Genomic DNA, 22,852 nt, shown 5'->3' with positions numbered 1-22,852 from the left:
CAGAAGCCCCAGAAAAAACTAGCAAGTCCTCCTCGGGGCCCCTGTCTCTTTGCTCCTCATCTGTTTCATGTTCATCCCATTATGTTATTGCCAGAGCTCTACCTCTGTCCCACCTGCCTTCTCTTCTGTGTCTTCAGTCTTCTGTGGGCACTTCACTCATGGCTATTGAAGACATGAAGTCAACAAGGGAAACTAAATCACTGAAAACTTTCTGAAGATTTTGTCTGCAGATTTGGGACCCAGAATTTAGCCATAGGCTAAAAATTGGGGCTCTAGGGACCTAAATCCCATTAAGCATGCACTGAAAGCATGTGCCTCCTTAAAAAGGCTGATTGGTTGGGCAGGGAGTCTGTCGGTGGCATCTGAGTCACTCATTCCTGAACCAGGACTTCCGACGTCGAGTGGAATTTCCCCTCTTTTCCATCCCTGGTACATTCATGTGACTCAACCTGAGGGCACAGTAAGTAGGGAGCTCACTGACTTGGTAGGTATGACATTGAGGGTGGGGCAATATTTCTTAACCACAAGTAGCCAAATTATTTCCCCTTTCAAGAGGGTTTATTGTTGCTCATGGTCATGTAGCCATCGTTTGAAAACATTTTCAAGAAATTTTTTCTTTTTCTTTTCCTGTTAAATTTAAAGACAAATGGTTTCATGCTTCTTGTGTAGTTCTTTCAGATACACTACAGCTGTGGGTGATGGGCCAGTCTAGGATTGAGGCCACACACAGACACACTGAGGGTCTGTGTGACCTTTGGCAAGTTCCTGAACCTCCCTGAGCCTGTGTGTCCTCATTTAGAAAATGAGATTGCAGGGAGGGCTACCTCATAGCACCTATTTGTGAGAACAGGTGCCGGGCCTATAGTAGCCACATGTACAACATCAAGGGAATCCTAATGTAAACTGTAGACTTTCATAATTTATAAATACTGGCATATCAATTGGAAGGAATGTACCATACTGATGCAAAGTATTCATAATAGGGTGTGAAGGGGTGAGGGAGTACGTGGAAATTCTGTACTTTCTGCCTATTTTTTTTCCTGTGAAACTAAAGCTGCTAAAAAATAAATTTAGAAAAAGGTTTTTAAAAAAATAAGTAAGAGATGCATATAGTAAAAAAAACCTCAGAGTTCAAAAAGATATGTTGTGAGGAGTGATGTTCTCCCCACTCTTGGTCCCCTGTGCCCTACATCCTGCCCTAGAGGTAATGGATCATTGTCTTTCAAAAAATGTCCTTCCAGGGGAACCTGGGTGCCTTAAACGGTTAAGGGTCTGACTCGGTTTTGGGTCAGGTTATGATCTCACAGTTTTGTGTGTTCATTTGAGCCCCACATTGGGTTCCGTGCTGACAGTGTGGAGCCTGCTTGGGATTCTCTGTCTCCCTCTCTGTCTCTCTCCGACTTCTGCTGTCTCTGTCTCTCTCAAAATAAATAAATAAACTTAAAACAATTTTAAAAATATTCCATAACAAGCACATATAAATATAAACTGCCTACATTTTTAATATAAATGTTGCATGTTGTATATAATTTTTCATTAAAAAGAAATAAAAGACTAATACAGGTCAGAAAGTAATAGAGTAAGCAAAAATCCTCCATAAATGATGGTGACGGGGACAGAGCAAGTGTCAAGTGTGCCCATGGGGTTGGTTGATGGGGTGGTTTTGATGCAGCTTTGTCAAATAGTTGTCCTGTCAAAATAGCTGCGTCACAAAATCTGTATGCAAATAGTCTGCTTCTGCCTCTGATCAGATGGTAATATGACGATCATATGAAAGCTGTACATTCTAATGTGGGTTATTTTCTCCAAAACCTTGGCCAGCAGTCCGTTGATTCTGGTGATATCATCTCCCAAATGTTTTTGGAACATCTCCTTTGTAATTGCTCTTCAAAGCCTGTGAGACAATTTGTTTTCTTGCATTTTTTTAATAGTGAGAAAAGGGGTCCTCTGATGACTGAACCCTGAGGGTGTAAGCCCTGGGACACCTGATGGAGCTGCCTGTGCACCTGAATTTGCCAATATAGTTACTCTGTTGTTTGCTTTTTGTATAACTGGAGCAACGGACAAAGCAACAACCCCAGCTTACTCCCACCACCTGCATCGTGGTATAAAAATGTGGATGCAGCGGGCTGCTTTGCATTTGAGAAAATGACTGCTAACATCGCCACTTGATTTGTTTCTGACATTTCCCCCCAGATTAAATTAAATGAAATCCAGGGAATTAGACATGAGATCTGTGTACTGTCCCATACGATAGTTATGAGCCACATGCAGCCATTGAGCATTTACTACTTACTAATATGCTATATCCAATTTACTTAGTTATTAGTTTATTGTTCATTGTTCCTCCGTGGTCCCGCATCTCTGCACCCCACACCACTAAAATATTAGCTCCACGAAGTCAAGGATCTTTGTTTTGTCTGTTTATGTATCTAAAACAGTATGTGCATATAGTAGACGCTCAATAAATGTTTGTCGAATGAATGAAAAACCTTACCTCTACTTGAAGAGATTTTACTCTGGCTGAAATGTGCAGGGAAGAGCATAGGATATATATATATATATATATATATATATATATATATATATATATATTTCAGATCGTGTGATGTATTAGAATTCACAGAAAGAAAATAGTGAGATCTGGAGCCAGACTTGAAAAAAAAAAGTGTAAGAACTGGGGGGTCTGGAGTTTGGTATCAAGAAAGGATATGGATCTTTAGTTACATGGATTGTAGGTAATGCTCCAAGAGGGTGATGGTAAAGCAGGAGGAGCAAAGGGCTGAGGCCTCAGTGTCCAGGGACCTACAGTTACAGCATGCGGGTGGAGGAGGAGAAACTAGCCAGGAAACCAAGGAAGAGAACCTAAGGAGATGAGAACCTAGGGGAGGCTGGCCAAGGAAGCCTAGCAGGCAGAGTCTGGAGAAAGGGAATGTGCAATCATGAGGGTTCCATGCAAAAGCAGGTATGAGATGTAAACACAGTGAGGGTCAGTTTGGGGCTGAGGGGAGTTACTATTTGTTATCACTTACTAGATTTTGATTGCCTGGCTGGTTTTCCGGGTAGTTATTGGTATTTGGATAGCTGCCCTGGTTTGATTGGTTCGTGAATAACTAAGAAATCATAGAGGATCCTACAGTCCATTCTCTTAACTGTTTCCTTGAAAATGTGTATCTTCTTTGTAAAATAAGCTATTATGAATTTATTCTCATAAAGAGATCCATAATCTAAAGTAAATACAGGTTAAATTCCATTGTTGTTAACCTTGATTATTAATTACCAGTAGCTACTTAGGTAAATCTTGGCTTGCTTTTCTTTTTTCCTAATTTAAAGGAACTATTAGAGGCACCTGAGTGGCTCAGTTGGTTAAGTGCTAGACTTACAGCTCAGGTCATGATCTCATGGTTGTGGGTTCAAGCCGCATGTCGGGCTGTGTGCTGACAGAGCCTAGAGCCTGCTTCAGATTCTGTCTCTCTCTCTCCCCTCCCCCGCTCTTGCTCTTACTGTCTCAAAAATAAACATTGAAAAAATTTAAAGGAAATATTACATTTTCTTTCACTTTTTAGAGCAAAATCATAGGTCCCGGTTTACTTGGAACAGTCCTTATGATACCTCTTTTTCTCGCATCCTGTCTGGATTAGCCTTTGTCTCAGATTTCCCTTTTTACTTTATTTACTTATTTATTTTTAATATGTTTATTTTTGAGGGAGACAAGAGACAGAGAGAGAGAATGTGAGCAGGGGAGGGGCAGAGAGAGAGGGAGACACAGAATCTGAAGCAGGCTCCAGGCTCTGAGCCATCAGCACAGAGCCCGATGCAGGGCTCGAACTCACAAACCATCAGACCATGACCTGAGCCGAAGTTGGACGCTTAACCAACTTGAGCCACCCAGGTGCCTCCAGATTTTCCTTTTTATTTTTTTTTATTAAAAAAAATTTTTTTTTTTCAACGTTTATTTATTTTTGGGACAGAGAGAGACAGAGCATGAACGGGGGAGGGGCAGAGAGACAGGGAGACACAGAATCGGAAACAGGCTCCAGGCTCTGAGCCATCAGCCCAGAGCCCGACGTGGGGCTCGACGTGGGGCTCGACGTGGGGCTCGACGTGGGGCTCGACGTGGGGCTCGACGTGGGGCTCGACGTGGGGCTCGACGTGGGGCTCGACGTGGGGCTCGAACTCCCGGACCGCGAGATCGTGACCTGGCTGAAGTCGGACGCTTAACCGACTGCGCCACCCAGGCGCCCCCAGATTTTCCTTTTTAAAAAGGAGGTATTAATACTGCTGGTTCCAAGAGAAGAAGGGATGGTTTTGGTAGCCTCTACCGTGGCGTCTGGCCTTGGCAAGCAGTGTGTGAGATACAGCACAGCGGCCAGAGTTCTTCCTTCAACACGTGGCTAAATCTGAAAGACGGCAAGGCACACCGGTCACTTCTCTTCCAGTTTTCCAGATGCAGCATAACCAGCAGCTTGTTTTCAAGGACAGTGTGCAGCACGCTTGCTGAGAAGATGAAGTGTTCTTGGACAACAGCAGCTAGGGATAATTAACGCCCTCTTGCCCCAGGTGGTGGTCGTTGCTGCTGCTGTACCAGCTATTGATCGCTCTTGGTGACTCGGTGTGCGAATCAATTGTGCGGTGACCCATGCTTTGGCCTGTGGGATGCCGTATGCTCCAAGTGCCCAGGCTGACAGTCCATGTGGCCAGTGTGAAGTATGGGGAAATACAGGCTAACATAGGTGCACTTGAGATATGTTTAGGATATAAAGGCTAAGAAGTTCCACTCAGAGCATATAGGGAGTATCTGAAAGTTCCTGCTACACTGGCTGTGTCATTTATTGTACTGTGTGAATCTGCATCTAGTTTTTACATTGCTTAGTGTGGTAGGCTGAGTAATGCCCTCCTTCTCCTGAAGATGTCCCAAACGCTGGGAACTGTAAATATATCACCTCACATGTCAAAAGGAATTTTGCAGATGTGACTAAATAAGGATCTTGATATGGGAAGGTTATTCTGGATTATCCAGGTGGGCCTGATGTACTCAAAGATCCTTATATGAGGGAGGCAGGAGCTCAGAGTCAGTAACTGATGTTACCACCAAAAAAGAAGTTGGAATGATGTGAGGAAGGGATCATGAGCCAAGGAATTCAAGTGGAGTCCAGAAATAGAAAAACACAAGGAAAATGATTCTCCCTCAAAGCTTCCAGAAGGAACCAATTTTTTAAAAACATTAATTTTTAAAAACTCCAGTATAGTTAACATACAGTGTTATATTGGTTTCAGGTGTATACTACTGTGATTCAGCATTCTATACATTACTCAGGGCTCATCATAAGTGTACTCTTTAATCTCCATCACCTGTTTCACCCATGCCCCCACCCACCTCCTCTCTGGTAACTATCAGTTTGTTTTCTATAGTTAGGAATGTTTTTTTGTCTCTTCTTCCCCCTTTGTTCATTTTGTTTTGTTTCTTAAATTCCACATAGGAGTGAAATCATATGGTATTTGTCTTTCTCTGACTTAATTCACTTAGCATTATACTCTCTAGATTCATCTGTGTTGTTGTAAATGGCAAGATATCATTAAGATTTCATTCTTTTTATGACTCAGTAATATTCCATGGTGTGTGTGTGTGTGTGTGTGCGCGTGTGTGTGTACACACACCTTCTTCATTCATTTATCTATTAATGGACATTTGGGTCGCTTCCATAATTTGGCTATTATAAAAAATGTTGCAATAAATATGGGGATGCATATATCTTTTTGAATTAGTGTTTTTGCTTTCTTTGAGTAAATACCCATTAGCGGAATTACTGGGTCATATGGTAGTTTTATTTTTAATTTTTTTGTTTTAGTAGGTTTCACACTCAGTGTGGAGCCTAAAACAGGGCTTGAACTCATGACCCTGAGTTCAAGACCTACACTGAGATCAAGAGTTGGATGCTTAACCGATTGAGCCACCCAGGCACACCAATTTTATTTTTAATTTTTTGAGGAACCTCCGTACTGTTTTCCATAGTGGCTGCACCAGTGTGCATTCCCATGAGGTTCCTTTTTCTCTACATCTTTACCGACATTTGTTGTTTCTTGTGTCTTAACCATTCTGACTGGTGTGAGGTGATATCTCATTGTAGTTTTGATTTGCATTTCCCTGATGATGAGTGATGTTGAGCATCTTTTCATGTGTCTGTTAGCCATCTGTATGTCTTCTTTGGAAAATTTGTCTGTTAGTCTATTCTGCCCATTTTTTAATTAGGTGGAAGGAACCAGTTTAACTGATGTTTTGACTTTAGCCCAGTGAGACTGAGTTTGGGCTTCTGACCTCTGGAACTGCAAGATAATAAACTCGTCTTGTTTTAAGCCACTAAGTTTGTGTTAATCTGTTATACCAGCATGGGAAATCTCATACACTTGGAATGCTTTTTTGCTTTGGCAATAAATCATTCTGCCATAGTCAACTAAAAAATGAAAAGTTCACGTTTTATGAAAAATTAGACACTCCAATTTATGTGTCTCAAGATAACTGATGTAACTTGTAACATGTTCTAACATGTAGCTGATGTAACATGTAACTTGAACAAAGTGTCAACATTTATTGTCCACAATGGAAGGCCATAGTGGCCACAGGAAAAACAGAAGACACAGGTCCACTGAGGATGCATCAGCATCTATTTCAAAAGTTTTTTTTTAATTTTAAGACTGGGCAGAAAGATGATATAGCTGTAGAAGATGCATTTATGGATCACTCAGTGAAGCATGACTTTTCATTAGATCAAATTCCATTTCTTCTAGATGAATTTCAGTCACTTTTAATTCCAAGTTTCATGTATGTATTCAAAAAGTGAAACCATTGATATTAATGTGGTGGCTTCTTTAGTAGCAGAAGAAATGTTTTTTGGTAAATGAGTCCTTTGCATTTAGATTAAAATAAGTTTTAAATGTTTAATCAAAGTATTCAATGAAGGACCAAAAAACTTCAGAATTGGAAATTTATAACAAATTGCAGCTATTGAAAACAAAGTTGCAAATAGGACAATAGTGAAATTTACCCTCACAAGGCAAAGGAGAAATTTAACAATTAAACATTGAAGCCTTAAATGTTGTAGAAGTTTTAATTTAAAAAATCTATAATTGTGCTGATGCTTTGGAGAATTTTGACTTGTGCAGTCTTTTGACAAAACACCTACTTTTAATTGGATGAATTTAGATTCTGTAGTGGAATGGAATGATAGCTAGAAGGCCTATAATTCTGCAACATTTATTAAAATATTTGTGAAAGAAATGTACTTTGACCTTAGGAAAGATGATAATATCCATGAAAATATTTGGTCTGAATTATTCATTTCAATGTAGAAATTATACATTTCAATATAGAGAAAATTAGAACAGTGAATCCTTCTATTTAGCAGAATTTGTTCTCGGTTTACCAGGTATTTGAGCACCTGTAGAGAGTATTTTCCCAACTAAACATATTGTTGTTCATAGAGGAATCAATTGAAGATGTACACAGTTTAAAATTTGTTAATCATAAAATACAACTTTGCAGAAAATTGCAGGCAACTTCATCAAGTAAAACTTATAAGAATGTAATAAAAAATACACTCTTCAAATTTTTTCAATGAGAAAGATATGACTAAGTAACTGATTACACAAATATGTACTGAGAATGATTTTATTTTTAGTCTTCAGATAATCCATATGAATACATTTTTTTTCTTAGTTTCCTTTAATATACATGGTCATTGGCTGTTTATTTTAAAGAAAGAATTTTAATTCAGAATATAACTATTATATAGGTCCACTCATATAAGAAATTCAATTTGTCCATTAAAATAAATATTTCGAAGTGTATATAATTTTAATTTATTTTTATGTTCACTTTTACTTTCAAGAGTGTGTAGGTTTGGGAGATAAATCAGATGGTTAGCCAGCTATGATTTTTCTCATTGCCTGTAAGTCCTGGGCCATTGGCTGCCTATGACCCCTTTGCTAGTGACATAGATTTTAGTTTTTGTGTTGCTCTCCTTGACAAGCATTGATGGCCTTCCTGCTTCATGACTGCACTTGGGGGTTAGCTTCCTCCAACCACTTAATGCTACTCTTGATAAAACTAATTTGCTCATCTCAAGGAAGCCCTTAAATTCTCTTTTCTTAGATGTAGTACTACTTCATATTTCCTCTTCTGGAGGAGAACACACACACGCGCGCGCACACACACACACACACACACACACACACGAGCCTATCTCTTGACTTAGTTCCAATGACTATTTTTTTCTAACCAAAAATTATTTCCTTGGAAATCAAGTTTCTGCTAATTTTGGCATCTCTCTTTTCTGTATGAGTTGCTTTGCATCAAATCACTTGCAATTGCTTAAGTAACCCAGCAATTACCAATTCTTTAAACTATGTAGAAGAAGTTTTATCTTTCCCTCCTGCTGAATATTTAAAATGTGTTTAACGGGGCGCCTGGGTGGCGCAGTCGGTTAAGCATCCGACTTCAGCCCAGGTCACGATCTCGCGGTCCGTGAGTTCAAGCCCCGCGTCAGGCTCTGGGCTGATGGCTCAGAGCCTGGAGCCTGTTTCCGATTCTGTGTCTCCCTCTCTCTCTGCCCCTCCCCCGTTCATGCTCTGTCTCTCTCTGCCCCAAAAATAAATAAACGTTGAAAAAAAAATTAAAAAATAATGAATAAAATGTGTTTAACAAAGTGAAGTAATTTTAAGAAAAAATTTCATACAATTCTAAAATGTGGTTTTCAGGAGATCTGGTCCAGTGAATTGACAGGTGAGGAGCCAATCATTGGAAAATGATACAAGTTTAGATAGATCTTTTATTTATTTATTTATTTATCTATTTATTTATTTATTTATTTAATTTTTTATGAAAATTTTTTTCAAACGTTGATTTATTTTCGATACAGAGAGAGACAGAGCATGAACGGGGGAGGGACAGAGAGAGAGGGAGACACGGTATTGGAAGCAGGCTCCAGGCCCCAGAGCCCGAAGCGGGGCTCGAACTCACGGACCATGAGATTGTGACCTGAGCTGAAGTAGGACGCTTAACTGACTGAGCCACCCAGGCACCCCTAGATAGATCTTTTAGATAATGACTGATAGTAGTTGTTTGTTGACATAAATTTTAATAAGTAACTTCAATGTCTTTTATAACATTTTATTTTATGAATAGGTATTTATTAAGAAAAATACTTTAAAATATAAGATCAAAAATTTTGTTTTCAGTTTATTTCTTTTGAGAGAGAGAGAGAGAGAGAGCACAAAATGGGGAGGGGCAGAGAGAGTGGGAGAAAGAGAATCCCAAGAAGGCCCCATGCTGTCAGCACAGAGCCCCATGTAGGGCTCGAACCCCTGTGAGATCCTGATCCGAGCTGAAACCAAGAGTCAGATGCCCAATGAGCTCAGCCACTCAGGCGCCCTATTAGTGATTTTTTTTTAAACATGGATTATTTCATTTAATCCTCAAAACAATCCTTTGAGGAGGGTGAAATTATTATCCCTATTTGCAGAGAAAGAAGCCGAGATTTAGAGAAGCCAAGCTACTTCCTGAGTTTATGTGGGAAATTATGGAACTGAAATCTTGTCTCAGAGGTGTCTGATTCAACCACATGTTCTAACTACTACTTTATAACGAGATGATTAGGAGAAATCCAGAGGCAGCCCTAGCCAAAACCAGACCAAAAATCATGATCATCTTCAAGAATCAAACCAGGTAGCTTCTGTTTGTTTTTCTCTCTTCATTTACATCTCCCAATTTATTTCAGTTCCTTCTGCTATTTTTTCAACCTTTTTTAGGCACCTAATCATAGTCTTTTGCTGCTTTCTTTTAAAAGTTTCCTCCAACCTTGTTCTCCACCTGTATTTATTTTCTCTGGATAGTAGTGTGCCTTATGAATAAAAGTTTCTCAAACTGGAGGTCGAACAGAGGCATCAGTGAGAATTTTCAAATATGTGCTTTCATTTGTGATAATCTAACACTTCCTTGGTGATCTGGGTAATTGTCTTGTTACTGAAGTTATGACCATCCCTTCTCAGTGTCAGGCTTTGGTTGATGATGTTATAATGGCATCAGTGTCAAGTAGGTAAGAATATCTTTAATTGTCTAATAGAAGAAGAATGGAGGAAGATGGAATATGTAAATGATGTGTTGGAGCCAAGAGTTTGGACCGCAGCTGGTACAATGGAGGCTTCGTGGTGATTCAAATAGAAAGTGGTAGGAGCCCTGCACACTCAAGTTTCTCTAGCATAACTTTGCTGCTGTGACCAGCACTGCATTCCTGTTGTGTGCCATGAATTAGCTTCAGCAAAACAGTTCAATGTGTCACATGAGAGTATGGAATAGTTTGGATTTTGTTAATATTTACATTTTCCATATTCAACATACAGTTCCATATTTTAAGGTCTATTTTCCCACCTAATTATATGTTTGCACATATTTACGTTGCCTCAGAATAACACTAAATTGAGTCAGTACTGGGGATACAAGTGATTTTTTTCCTTTAAAAGGAGTCTGTGCATTGCTCATGTTTGGGAAGAACTGTAATAGATACTACTCAACTTCTTCCTTGTATCACAACATGTAATGCCTTCATCTCAGTCCCTTGGGACTCCTTGCTGAGCACTTATGTGCTAATGGATTAATAAGCTGTTACCCTTGAATCCTTTTGTAGATGATACCTGACTATGGGCAGCTACTGGTGGTGGGGATTTGAGGGCCTCTTGTTGGACAAAGTAAGAGATCATTTTGGCTGGAGGGTCTCTGGACTATTTATGTTACACAGTACAGGCTGAATTTGCCTAAGAGTGAACTGTGGTCTGTGCAAAACTTTGACGCGTTCTGTAGAAGACAGGGTGACCAAGTCCTTATGAAGCTCCACGAATGGACACAGGCTTCATTTCCCTGGACCACCCAACATGAATGTCTAGAAAGCGGGTCTGTGGCCTCCAGTGCAGGCACCACCCAGGCCCTGGTGTCAAATTGCCTGCTCCCTCTCAGCCGATCTTGGATATTGGATCTTCTCTTCACATAGCAGGACTTAGGGCTGGCAGATAATTTGGGGATTTTATTCTAAGTGAAATCCCCTTGTCTCAGGGGTACCGAGGGAAAAGTCCCTGTGGCTCAGGTCTTCTCGAGGGTCCTTCTTTTCTTCTAGGTGCAATCAGCAAGGGAATGAGTTTAAATTCTGTTGTCAGAGTCTCAGTGAGCAACAGTTCTGATATTCAAACACCACAAGCAAAGCAAAATAAAACATTCCCTATTTTACGTTATTATAACAATACGCATTTGTTGTAGGAGATCAAGAAAACACTGATGTGAAAGTAATAAAAGTTAAATCATCCATAATCCCATTTTCAGAGGCCATCTCTATAAATGTTTTGGTGTATATTCTTTGTTTCTAAATATGAAGTTAGATCTCATATGTTTCTGTTTTTCATTCATATATCCAGCACATACTGAATAGGAGACCCCTGTGTGCTCTTGGTCATAGCAGAGTGAGACACAGTCCTGGTTTCTCAGGAATTACAGTTCGGTAGAGGAGATAAAACATTTCCACAAATATCCAACCCTGATTTCCACAACTCCCAAAGCAGCCAGCATCATGCTCTCTGCAGGGTGGTCGGACACCCACCCATATCATGAACAAATAGTGTGCTGGGGGATATTGGCTTGGAGAGATCATCCGTGTGGCATGCGAGGGTCGGGGGTAGGGGGATTAATTTGCTGGGGCCGCCATAACAAAACACCACAGACTGGGTGGCTTAAACTATAGAAATTTGTTTTCTCACAGTTCTGCAGGCCAGAAGTTTGACATCAAGTTGTCAACAGGTTTCGTTTCTCCTGAGGCCTCTCTCCTTGGCTTGCAGGTGTCTGTCTTCTCATTGTGTCCTCACATTGCCTTTCCTCTGTGCTTGTACACCCCTGGTGTCTCTCTCTCTCTCTTCTTATAAGGACATAAGTCCTGTTGGATGAGGGTCCTGGCCCTTATGACCTAAATTAACCTTTATCACCTATGTAAAAACCCTATCTCCAAATATGGTTACATTCTGAGGTACTGGGGGTTGGAACTTCAGCATATGAATTTAGGGGAACACAATTCAGCCCCTAACACGTGGGGCACTTTAAAAATTATTTATCTAATTATTCTAATAAACCAAGCCTGTGAATCTGCTACAAAGCAGACACAGTGAATATGGAAGGGGACAAGCACACATGGGGAGCCTGCCTACTTCCATCCCAAATATCTCCTCCATAGCCTCCTACTTGCTCAGGGCTTCAACATTTGACTACAGGCCCTGAGCTGTAGGAAGCTATCAGTTTCTTAACATCTAGAAGATTCTCTGCAGGGGAACAGAGAAGTTGTTTCCTTAGAGATATACCAGCTTTAGTGCACAATCCATCCAGCTGTCCATCTGATTCTACGATTCCTGGGACTTTTCATCCATGTCTACCCACTGGCATTGCTTTATAGTGACACAGAGTCTTCCCAGCATATAAATTCTTCAGGGTAGTTTTCCTTAAAGTGACACCCCCAAGATTGCCACAAGAATTTTTAAATTCTGGGATTTTATTTCAGTGGATAATCTTAATGCAGAGAACATTTTGTTTTGATTTTTTTAATTCTACAAGAGCAGAAAATATAAATGTATGCTTGATTTTATGTTTGTAACTATTTTTACTAATATTTATTTATTAATTTATTAATTTTATTTTTCACTTTTGAGAGGAGAGAGAGAGAACAGAGCATGAGTGGGGGAGGGGCAGAGAGAGAGGGAGACACAGAATCTGAAGCAGGCTCTAGGCTCTAAGCTGGATGTGGGGCTTGAACTCATGAACTGTGAGATCACGACCTGAGCTGAAGTTGGATGCTTAACTGACTGAGCCACCCAGGCACCACTATTTTTGCTACTTTAGAGATAATTAAAAAATAATTTAAATTGCCATGGGATAGGTATGGAGCAAGAGAATGTCCCCCTCCACCCTTAAAAGGAATCTATCTGTGCATCATTGAAATTTGAGCACCACTTGAAGGGGGCCTCAGTAGAGAATGGAGCAGGGCTGGCACCTGTGTTAGTTTGCTAGGCCTGCTGTAGAAAGTACCACAGGCTAGGTGGCTTCAGCAACAGAAATTGATTGTCTCACAGTCTGCAGGTTAGAAGTCTGAAATAAAAGTGTCTGTAGGGTTGATTCCTTCTGAGAGATGTGAGGGAAGTCTCTGTTCCAGGCCTCTCTCTTTAGCTTGTAGATGGTAGTCTTCCCTCCACATCTCTTTGCACTCTGTTCCCTTCAAGTGTGTCCAAATTCCCCTTCTTACAAGGACATGTATTGAAGAAGGGTCGGCCCTAATGGCCTCATTTAACTTCATTACCTCTGTAAAGACCCTATCCCCAAATAAGGTCACATTCTGAGGTACTGGGAATTGGGACTCTAATCTGTGACTTTTTAGGGGGGACACAATTCAGCCCATAACAGCATCATTCCCCTGAAGTTTGGTTCCATGTCTTTTGCCCAGAGTTTCTTCTACTAAGAGGCACAACCAGGAATGGGGTGACATTTTTTTCCTGGGCCAGGGTGCCATGAAGTGGCACACTCTGGGCAAGAGCCTCCATCACTGCAGCTACAAGCACCATGCCTCTCAGCCTCCCACCTCTCCATTCAGGAATGATCTTGGCAGTTCCAGGGTAATCTGCCTCATGTTCCCATGGAACCCATGGTCTGTGGGGCCACCACCAATGCCTCTACTGTAGTTCCCCTCACATGGTTGGCAAGGCAGGAGTGTTAAAAGGAGTGGTTGGCAAGGCAGGCTCTTATTCCCTCCTTTGGAGGGCATAGTACCAACCCCACTTTCTTAGGAATTCTATTTTCCAGGAAAGCGATGGATTGTCTTGATTTCCTCTAGGTAAACTGATATAGTTAACTTTTAGTTCAACAAGTATTTATTGGGTCCCTACTTAAAAAAAAAGAGTATTTAGTGATCACTCCCCCCAAAACATGTTAGAGGTGTGGGTATCCTTACCACGTATATTATTATCTCTATTTTATCGGCAAGTAATCTGAGGTGAAAGCCTCAGATTTTATGCAAAGTATAATTAAGACCATTCTCCCTCGCTTCCCCTGCTCACCATGCTTTTTCAGTTTAGACTGATCTGTAGTGTCATTTTCCAAAGCCCTTAACAAAGAGTCCAGACATCTTGCCCAGGATGCTATCTGCTCTCATAGTAAGAGGAGTCTCCCTGAACTGACTTCTTTGCCCTTTGCTTCAAGTTCTTTGTAACTGACTTACCTTTGGAAGGTCCTCAGGCCCTTTTCCTTTCTTGGCAAAACTTGTATCATCCTTTCCTTTCATCCCAGCTTGAATGTCCCTGACTCCCCCAGTCAGATGCTTATTCCTTTATTTTTCCTTGGCCTCTAAATTCTCAACTGTGACTAGGATCATGGGGTTTTTGAATTGGTTTATGTCGGTATCTTCCACTAGACTGTTTCATTTTTCAAGCAAGGACTATCTTTACGTTTTTGTATTCTCCATGTCCAGGATAGTTTGCTGAATGGTCAGTTTCTCCTGTCTGAAATCATCCTGCTTTCTGATTCTAAGCTTCTTTAAACTCCTTGTCTTTTCTTTCTACCTGCCCTCCCACATTCTCACATCTGATTCCCTGAGCTCACTTCTGCTAGCTCATATCTCCTAACTTCCTCTTCCTCTTGCTTGCCCAGTAATTCCTATATAGGCACCATTAAATTTGGTGTTTCCTTAGGATAAATTTGCTTTTTATTGTCTTATAGGAAGGCAGGGGTTGCATTTCAAAACAGTATTAAATTGTGGAGGAGGATGTGCTTCGTAAATCCCTGTCACAAATCCAAGTTTCATGTGAGGGAGGGGCTGTCATTCTGAAGGTCCTGTATAAATGACTTAGGTGGGAATTGGGCCCACGGTTTCTTATTAACTGTATTTCTAGGCAAAGTAAGGGGCCTAGAAGTGTTCCAAGACTGGAGAAGTGTTCTCACGTCAAGAAGCGTACCTGTTTTATTCTGTGCTCTGCCCCCTCTCAGCACACATGAGGTAGGAATTTTATGTGAGGGAGTACTGACCTGAACACCCCCCGCACTGTTTGTGCTGTTGCCCTGGACACTGGGACAACTGTCTTTCGCAAACAGCTCACCTGCTGAGTAACAGGCTGGGAACATCAGGCAGCATTTCCTTCCTCTGAAAATTAGCTGTGGTTCTGGTCAGGAAGGCTGGAGTTTCTACCCTTCTCTTGGTCCTTAAAATGAAAGACTATCCGACAGAAACAGATTATTGGAAATGCGGAAAATATCCATGCCCTTTGCCCTGAACGCAGAGGAGCAGGTAGGCATGATCTTCATGGTGTAGAAACTGGATAGGGACACCATTCTAGGAGCCTGGACAGTCCCAGGCTGGGGACATCATCATTAGACCTGGCACTTTCTCATACCTCCCTCCCTCCCAAGACATTTCTCCATCAATATTAACTAATTCCAGAAAAGTTCCTGCCTTTGGAGAGGAAACCCAGAGTACAATGACCACTTCTTCTTTAGGGTGATTGTTGCAATCAATAAAGTGTGGTGAGACCTTGCAGGCATTTTTGCTGCGGGAGTGGTGGGTGGAGGCAGGGGTGCGAGTCTGGGCAGTAGAGAACCTGGAGGCATTGCTGTTTAGGTCATCTTTTCTGCTGGAACTCCCAAGTGGAGGCTGGAGGGCGTGAAGTGTCCCAGGGAGCATAGATCCACCAGGAAGGAAACCTCCACTCCCTGGGGACACTCAGAGCACCTGGTATTTCTAGACAGCTTGGCTTGGGTATGGCCAGACTCCCCAAATACCCTTACTTTAGTGCTTCTAATGGCAGAAGACCATGGAGATACGCCCTGGGGGTCTCCAACCTAAGAGCAAATTTTCTTTCAAGGCTTATGTTTGGTTTGTGTGTGTTTTCTTGTTAATTTTTAAGATATGCTGAAACAATCCCAACATTACATTGCATTACACACATTACACACATACCACATTGCATTACAGTGCAAATAACTGCTTTCCTCTGAAACATGTAAAAGTCAACTGGCTATATATTTTTTTTCAAAAGCAAACTATATTTTATTAACCTTTTTTGACTTTAACAACCAATGTAATGAAAGTTTCACAACAGTATTTTTTTGTGTGTGTGTAGTGAGAATTAAAAATTTTTTTATTATTTTTACTTGGCTATTTTACTTTTTTCAGTTTTATTGAGATATAATTGACATATAACATGGTATCAATTTAAGGTGTACAACACAATGATTTGATATATGCATACATTGCAAAATGATCACCACGATAAGCTTAGTTAACATCCATCACTTCACATAGCTTCCATTTTTTTCTTGTGATTAGGACTTGAAGATTCTTTCTCTCCCTTATATGTTTGTATTCTATGAAGATATCACCTTGATAATAGTGGTAGCTTCTGACAAAGGCACTGATAATTGAAAGGGAGGGAATGGTATTTTTATTTTTTAATGAATAACTTCGGTATTGCTTGATGTTTTTTTCACAGTGAGAGTATATGCATACATTACGAGTTTGTTTTAAAAATAAATGAAAAAGGGTTCTCTTGGCCTTAGCACCATCTTCTTGGACACCTCTGTGCCATGAGAGCCAAATGGAGGAAGAAGCAAATGTGCAGACTGAAGTGAAAAAGAAGAAAGATGGGGCAGAAGTCTAAGTAAATTGCTAGCTTGTGCACCCATGGAAGCCAGCAGAAATAAGGAAAGCCAGAGGGACAGATTGTTGGACTGCATGCCTACTTTCTAGAACTTGATTCAATGCATCTAGAACATCCATCCACCTTTGAGAGATCCACCTTCCTCATACTAAAAGAGTCCATTTTGGTCCTTTACCTTGAACCTGTGACTCTCAGGACTAATTCTATTTTCATTTGTGGCTGAATGTAACCCATGTACAACAAATCATCTCTTTGGCTGTCTTAGCTGAAGGAAAAAAAAAAGTAAACAAAAAGGTAAAAATAGTAAAGAAGAACATTTTAAAAGAATAAGTCTCTGGCATCATCCCCCACCCCCCACAAAGACATTACCTTATAAAACCCAAAAGACTCATCCAATCAGGAAACTCACATGGATACATGACTGCCATCTGCAAACCCCACTCGAGTTTCTCCAACTGACCCAGTAGTGTATTTTACCTCAAAAGGATCCAGCCTGCCTTCTCACTGGGTCACTGTGGCTCTGCCCCCTCACCCTGCATGGGTACCTAGCTTGCTCTAAGGGGCCAAACTACATTAGGACTGAGTTATTTAGGAAGGGAAGAGCAAGAGGAAGAATGAATATATATATATATATATATATATACATATATATATATGTATATGTATATATATATGTATATGTATACATATACATATGTATACATGATTTATATTTTACTTTACATCTAAAAAATAAATTGTATGGATTAGATGTTTCATATAACATATATAATTTATATTATTGTTTGATACAACACACTCAAAGAGACCTCAGGCTTTAACTGAAATATTTGAGTGAATTTTGCCTCCACTGAGCAGGTGCCCCTTCAAGGCAAGCTGACAGGTGCTTGTGTGTCAGGCTCCTGAGCCAGGGCACATGGCACTCGCCCCTAGAAAGGCCCTTTAGAGCACTGAACAGACTGGACATGTGCATGTAGTGGGCTCTGGAGTCAGGCTGCCTGGGTTTATATCCAGGCCTGCCACCCACAGCTGTGGGAACTCTCTAAGCCTCTGTGAAGGGAGGGAGTAAAGGAAAGAACTATATCATAGCACTGTTTGCAGCACTGCAGGAGCTGAGGTACTTTAAGCACTTAGCCCAGTGCCTGGAACATGGTAAACACCCAATAAGTGTTTGCTCTAATACACCTGTATTTATCTTAATGTAATGAAGTCCACCACGCCCCGCTGGAGGGCTTAGGGAGATATGTAGGTTTAAAGCCTGTGGCTTCAGGTAGACCCTGGCACACAGCCCTGGGCAACTGCAAGTGAGTTTCTCCAGTTTCTGAAGCCAGGATGGCTTTCCGCCGTTCCTCTCCTCCCGCTGGAGGAATAGAGCGTAAATAGCCAGAGCATCCAGGCATTCCTTCTCTTGCCCACTTCCTACTTCTTCCCCTAATCTCCACCTCTCGCCACATCCTGAGGAAGAACAAAGTAGCAACAGATGGGGGAAGTGAGACAGGGCCAAGCTGAATGCACTCAACAGCACCCGCTCCCCAAGCTTGCCCAAGGCAGCATGATGATGGCTCAGAGCCTGGCCAGGGCCCTAGAGAGCCCAGATGACAGATAGCTTTGGCTTTGTTTTGGTTTCTTTATGTTGTGGCAAGAGGGAGGACCCTGAGGTGGAAAATGACCCCCCTGCCCCAGCCTCCAGTCCCTACCCCTCTGCCCTGGAATGGTGGTTTCTCCAGACAGTAGGAAAAGAAAGCTCCCTCCCTGCTCCCAGCCTGCTTCCAGACTGGCCACCTGCTCATTCTACACGGTAGGCCTCTCTGGGACTTTTCATGACAAACAGTCTCCTGGGTTGTTTGGGGATGTGGGGTGTGTGTGAGACACTGGGGAGCCTGCTTTCCTGATGAGGTCACTGTTCCTTGAGTTATTACCTTGCTTTCCTTGGCCTGAGCCAGCAGCAGGAATGCCTGGGAGCAGTGTTTGTTTGTGAAACATCAAATCCCTGCCTAGTTACATCCAAGCAGGCCAGCTTGCCTCCAGACCCCAATCCCTCAGTAGGTCTTCAGTCTTTAGTCCTGTGGGTACAGGTGTCTGTTACCTGCCTTGGAACAAAAGGGCTGGAACATGGTTGGGGCAGGATGGGCAGGGGCCAGCTTCCTTCCTGGAGCGGGAGCATGTGGGCAGGGCCTGTGGTCCCCTGGGCCAATGTACTTTGTAGGTTTCATTTGCAGGCTAATTTCGCTGGTAGGGAATACGGGCAAGAGGCCAGGGCAGCATTTGGCAGCAAGGGGATATCTAGAGAGGGAAAGCCGTTTGAATTCACAGTGAAGTCACCCGAGTTGTCACTGCCCTTCACTTCCTGCCTGTGAGCCGATGGCCGTTGGCCTGCACTGACCTGGCCGAGGCACAGCCACCGGGCTGCAAGCACTGGCCCCACAGGCCATGTCAAAGGAGCAGGTAGCCTGGGCCCCTGCCAGCCTGGAGCTCCTGGCTGCCAGCTGCTGGTGGGCCTGGTCCCGCAGTCTGGCCCCAGGCTCTGAACATGATTCTATTTTAGGTTGCTGACTAGCTCTTCAGCCCTCATTCCTGTCTTGAGCTTCCTGAGTCACTTCTCACTCCCAGCTCTGTTTCTTTCTGAATGGAGTGGATTAGCATAACACCATATGTTAGAAGAGCAATTCACAATTTATAAAGCCTTTTTATGCACCAGCTCTCTTCTGGTCTTTCATCAGCCTGTGAGGTCCACCGGGCAGGTAATTTAATCTATGTTTCACAGATGAGCAACAATGGAGGCTCAAAGAAACTCAGGCAGCTTGATCAAGACACCCATGCACACAGGCACACTGCAAGTCAGTGTGGAGTTGAGTCTTAAGAACCAGGCTTCCTGTCTTGAGTCTGGTGTTCATCCCTACCACTCTACCTGTCCAGGTGTGTCCAGGATATAGGGCACTGGCAAATGAGACACTGCAGGACCACCTGTGGTGGCCATTTCTTTTCTTCTTGATGGAGGAAGTTTGCTTCTGGGGAGCACTGCACTTTGGATCCAAGGTATTTAAAATGCTGGTGGGGGATAAGCAGGACTATAGACAAAGTAGAGGAAGTAGCCTGAATTTGTTCCCCCATGAGGGTCCCTTTCTAGATGTTCACTCCTTCCTCAGCACTTCACCCATTCCTTTCACCTTACCTCCAGGTTCCTAAGAAAACCTCTTCTCCCTTCCTTCACTCTCCTAAGGCATAAATGATTGACTACAGTTTAAAGGGCTATTGCTCCAGGCCTTAGCTTACCTTACAATTATGTAGTTTATGCCTCAACTTACAAGAAAAGCATATTCAAACCCACAGTCTTGTGAAAATGAATTAAAGAAAGCGTCACTAAAATGGAGTCAGGAGGTTCAGGAGGGGAGGCTCTCACACCCTTCCACTTCACTTCAATTGCAAATTCAATAGGAAAAGGTGGACTTTGCTTGTGGATACCACTTCACTACAACAGCAGGAGGAAGGAAAGCTTTCTTCTCCCCTCGGTAACAGCCCAGCCAATGAGGGACAGTGACAACTCAGCCAATGAGAAGCCACTATACTTCAAACTCCCAGTTTATTCCAATAGGCTTGCTGTTTATAACAGCCGCCTTCTATAAAAGAGCGGTCCTTTCCTTTGTTCCCTAAACTTGCTTGTGGTGTTCGCATAGCTTCCGCGTCCCAGTTTGTAGTTCTCTGCTATTCCTTAATAAGTGCATTTTTGCTGGTTAAAGAACCAGAAGTTTTATTTTTAAGGTTATTAGTCTCCAAGAGAAAGTATAAGTTTTTAGCGACTGGCATAGCCTGAGCAGACAACTAGCGAGAACAAACAGCGGCTAGAGCACGGAGTGGGTGTTGAAGCCTCTTGTCACCCCCTCCGTAGCACCAGGCACCACCTCAGCTGCTGATCCATGGGGAAGGTCTGCAAGAATCCCAGGAGGGGGCTGGGCAACCAGGGCAAGTGTGGCGCCTTGGGGAGCTCTGGGCATTGGCCATTGCCAGCTAGTGGGGAAGCGCTCTGATATTTCCACACTTGTACCACCATGCTTGGGGGCGCCTTTGTATATTGATGCCAGTTGTCTTGTTTAGTCTTTTCTAGGATATTTGGAGGAAGATACTACATTTTCTTTTCAAAGACTGAGGAAACGATATCCATGAGGTTCAACAGCTTCTCAAGCTCTCACAGCTGGTGAGTTTCTGGCAGTTGGGTAAGTTTAGAGCATGGGGTATCCAAGATGGGAGGCTCTTTGTGAGACAGAGGAGATGGGAGCCCTGGGCTGGCAGAGGGCACCACACGGGCTCTAACCCCAGATGTCAAGGAGCAGATTGTGGGGAAACAACAGAAAGAAAAGGGTGTGTGTGTGTGTGTGTGTGTGTGTGTGTGTGTGTGTGTGTTTTGATGCTGGCTGGGAAGATGAAGGGGGGTGGAGGTGGGCAGACATGGGAGACATTGTTGGCTTTGCTTCTTGCCCTATATGGGAAGATTGTCACCCAGAGAATGTGATCACATTTGGAGCATTAGGTGTGGCATTTGATTTTAGAAATAGCTGTGTCTTGTTCATCAGGGGCTGCTGATTAACTCCTGATGCCCACCCCCACCCCCTCCCCCACTCCCTGCAATTGCTAAGCTGCGTAGAATCCTGAGCTCTGTGGATTGTGATGCGAGCAAAAACCTGGTTCATGTTGGAGTAGGGCCTCTCTTTGAAGAATTGCTGGGGCCTAGGTTGTCAAAGATTAGGAAACTCAATTTGCTCCTCTGTGGATGGAGTCTGAAATGCTGATCAGCACTTGCCCAGAATTCTAGGTACCACCCCCCAGCCCTGCTATTTCGGGGGCTAGATGGGGTCCAGATTCCTCCTCCCCTCCCCATTCTTCCTGGAAAAGCACATATGCTTCTTAGGGTATCAGGTAAAGGCCTGGCTGCTTGCCCCCCTGGGAGGAGAGTTTAGCCTCATGACAACCTGTGCTCCAGTGGCTCTGCCCAGGACTCAAGATTTATGAGGTCTCTAGGAGCACCAGGGGTGTGGGAAGGACTTATGATGTGAAATGCTATGAGTCTATCTACTTGGTTTCCCCACAGATCCTGACTAGGGGCTAGGAACCAGGTTGACATGGGTCCTGTCAGTGAACAAGTCCCATGTCAGGTTTCTTTTGCTGCCACTCCCTTGATAGCACATGGCCTTTCCCCAAACTACATGCTCCCTCCCAACAAAGGATATTAATAGGTGTGAGTCTTGTGCCAGGTCCAAAGTGACTAAAAAACCCCCAAAATAAAAAACTTTGTTTCTAGGCACATGGCCTGTCTGCAAAATGAAGTTTTTCTTCCTCTGCACTTTGGCAATGCATTCACCACCAGCCTCTCAACAGAGGCTGACATTTCTTATATTAAAAACTACATGCAATTCCTAAGAATTAGAATCCTTAGGCGAGGTATCTTCGTGTGTTTTTCCTTGCTTGTCCCTAGGTCTCTGCCAATTTAGAGTCAGAGACAACACATCACATGATTCCTTTTAAAATTGGGCTCTGGCTGCTGCTGCTCTGCCTGCCCACTGCCCATCTGCCTGCTCTGAAGGCAACCCAAGTATTGGGAGGGGTGGGGGGACTTCCAGAGAGCACACAAGTAAGAACTGAAATATTTGACTGGACTTGGTCCTAACAGAGGCGATTTTATTACCCTAAATGTCCTGGAAACCCTGTTGCCTCTGGCACAGGAAGGCTCGGGCTCCGTCATCCTGGACAGCAGTCTGCAGCTGGCCTCAGCGTCCTGCAAGTGGCTGCAACGTGAGTCACGGGGCAGTCTCCAGCGAGGCTGAACGTGAGGTGGGCACAGAGGAGAAAGGCTCTTCTTCCCTCGCCTCAGGGGAGAGAGAGACCAGCAGGCTGGGATGGCCACTGGCCCCCCCTGGACATTGTGGTGGGACTGAGGGCTCAAGATCAGGGAGGAGGGTGAGCCCAGAGAGGATGGGTCATGCCAGGCCAAGCCCTGTCAGAAATGGCCCTAGTGTTGACCGTTGGGCAGGGCCTGTAATATCAAAACCAGACACTGCCTTAGGATGGAAAGAACATTCTGGATTCTTTCTCACAATCCTTTTCATTTAGGTAAAGGAGCAGTGAGGTCCAGATTCAT

At 42.9% G+C, this 22,852-nt stretch overlaps 1 long non-coding RNA gene across 1 annotated transcript in view; it reads left to right on the top strand.

Annotated features, from left to right (window-relative positions):
• Positions 1–20,303: 20,303 nt before the first annotated feature.
• The window catches only part of LOC109496023, a 64,985-nt gene continuing 62,436 nt past the window's right edge, over positions 20,304–22,852 (top strand). Inside the window, exons 1-2 of the long non-coding RNA XR_006592579.1 lie at positions 20,304–20,645; positions 20,815–20,914. This is a non-coding gene — a long non-coding RNA (uncharacterized LOC109496023). The remainder of the gene's footprint in view (positions 20,646–20,814; positions 20,915–22,852) is intronic.

This window comes from Felis catus, chromosome F2, assembly GCF_018350175.1.
Source record: "Felis catus isolate Fca126 chromosome F2, F.catus_Fca126_mat1.0, whole genome shotgun sequence".
In the NCBI taxonomy this organism is placed as follows: Eukaryota; Metazoa; Chordata; class Mammalia; order Carnivora; family Felidae; genus Felis; species Felis catus.
This window is presented reverse-complemented; position numbering and strand designations above follow the sequence as displayed.